Source organism: Nannospalax galili, unplaced genomic scaffold, assembly GCF_000622305.1.
Source record: "Nannospalax galili isolate Female #2095 unplaced genomic scaffold, S.galili_v1.0 scaffold253, whole genome shotgun sequence".
NCBI lineage: Eukaryota > Metazoa > Chordata > Mammalia > Rodentia > Spalacidae > Nannospalax > Nannospalax galili.
In genome coordinates this window covers 1205273-1207692 of record NW_008335287.1, presented here as the reverse complement: position 1 = coordinate 1207692, position 2420 = coordinate 1205273, and the positions used below count along the sequence as shown (strand labels likewise).

General features: G+C 40.6%; 1 protein-coding gene across 7 annotated transcripts in view; it reads left to right on the top strand.

Moving 5' to 3' along the window:
- The window catches only part of Atl1 (atlastin GTPase 1), a 114470-nt gene that overhangs the window by 44786 nt on the left and 67264 nt on the right, over positions 1-2420 (top strand). The gene's annotated exons all lie outside the window — the stretch shown is intronic.

Here is a 2420-nt window from a genome sequence, read left to right as displayed (position 1 = left end):
ACAGAAAAATTCATTTTTAATGCAATTGACATTAAGATGTTTGCACATGCATTTCTAATCTCTATATATCTGGTTATTACTAGTCACAGTCGGTTACTTTCTGAGCTCCTTGGCATCTGAGCATGGATATAAAGTCATCAGGTAGATTTCAATGATAATGTTTTTCACCTCTACTAATTATTAAGGAACACATTTTTATGCTTTGAAGAATTATTTTTTTATCATTTAAATAATTTTTTTAATAACTACATGAGTAGAAGAAGCATTTCACTACAGCTTTAACATATTCAGTAACACACTCCAGAGCAAGAGTACATCTCTTTCACAAGTGGCTGTAAGTTTCTACGTTCACAGTTGAATTAATACAGTTATACAATATTGAACTCAGTATAAGCCTGTTGCACGGGTCTGGGGGCCCTCTGGGTGGGGATAGAGTCGGCACGGAGTCACAACACAGACACCGGGAGTCAGGTGAGAAGCAGGCAGTGTGTGCAGATGCAGACTCCTTTATTGCGGATATGGGGCTTCCTTATATCCCTCCTCCCGGTGTCCCATTGGTCCATTGATAGCCTGTGTCTGTTCCTCATTGGCTCTATGTATCAGGCCATTTTCACATCAGCTGTCTCTATGTCTTTTGGCAGAACACAGATTTGCCTCAGCCAGATGTTTTACCACACTTGCTGCGAGCATGATCTGGCTGCCCAGGCCGCATTTCCTCCTACATAAGCCATGTAAAGACATAAAATTGAGTGAGTTTTTAACCTTAAAAAAAGATCTTCATTTCATTTTAGAATATATTGTTCCTTGCAGAAAGACTCATTGTTTTTGCTACTAACACTGAGATGTTGGCGCATGCATCTCTAATCTGTATGTATCTGATTATTACTAGTCATAATCGGTTGCACTTGGATCCTTGGTACCAGTGTATGTCTATAAAGTCATCGGGTAGATTTCAGTGGTAATGTTTATTACCTCTACTAATTAACATGACATAAATTTCCAGGCTTCCTCCTCAAATATAATACATTTTTAAAAATTTGTTGATTTCTTTTGTGTGTTTGCGTGTGTGTGTGTGTTTGTATTACACAGAACATCCCAAACCATCTTATTCAACTATACACCCACTTCCCCAATGGCACCCTCCCACAGCCTCCCTCCCCCCAATAGAGCCCTTATACTCTGATATCCCTGTTACTGTCTGCTGTGTTGTCAGCATCCCCAGACATTCCCCACTACTTGCCCTTCTGGTGAATCCAGTCAGCCTGTTATGTAGCCTTTAGCTATGCATATGGACTCTTAAGAAATTATATTGGCCCTATTAATCTTTGGTTATACTCTCCTTTTGGGTGTTTAAGGCCATACAGATGGCCCAGATAAACCAATTTATTTTTACTCTTAAGGTTGTTTGAGGATCTGTTCCTCAGGGGTCACATGGGCTTAGGGGGCGCCCCTGGCTCCTTTCTTTTACCAGTTCCACCTATGTGAAGATAAGTCAAAGGTCCTGCTTGACCATGGTTGGCTATTCACTTGGAAGCATGGAGGAAATTATTCTTCTGTGTTGACCCTCCTCTTTGTAGACTGGACACTGGTTCACGTCCATCTCATGGGGTCTCCTCGGCCTCCTTGATCAAGAGGACAGGTGACCCACCACAATTACAGGACGTTTTGAGAGATGCTCATAGTCCCCTGGAACTAGTCAACCTAGGAGGGCAAGGAGCAAAAACTGTCCTTTATGTCCCTCTGAACAAATTATTATAGGCCTCAAAGTATGTGTGTTAAACATCCAAGAAGGTTAGTTCCACCACTCTGGTACTTTTAATTACTGTGTGTCATGTAGATAAATCTTGGGCAAAAATTGTTCTCAGATAAACCTTACCAAGACACATATTTCTTGATTTATGTATAATTTGTCAGTAGGTGGTAGGAGTAATATGGCTCCCTCTGGTTTTCCAAATTAGCTAGGCATTATTTATCTCTTGCATTGTCTCACCCCTACATCATGGTTTTCACACTTAAGGTGCCCCTGTTTCCCCCTTTTCTCCCTTAATAATACCCTTCTCCTATGGTCCTACCTCTCTTGAGCTCCTTCTTTCCCCCTATCACCTAGGTTCCTTGTATACCTTTCCCTCTCCCCTCCATTAAACTAATCCAATTTTTATCCATATCTCCCTTACTAAGGCCTATTCCTACTATTCTTCTCTTTCAGGTTCTTTCTTTTCCTTTACATCCCTGGTTCCTTTGCATTATCCTGGTTCCTGTAGTTGTCTGGTTACATACTCATTTATCAGGGTCCGGTTCTAGGATCCACATATGAGGAAGAACATATGTCAATTTTTTTCCTGAGTCTGTGTTACTTCACTTAGTATAACAGTTTCTAGTTCCATCCATTTACCTGCAAATTTCATGATTTCATCTTTCTT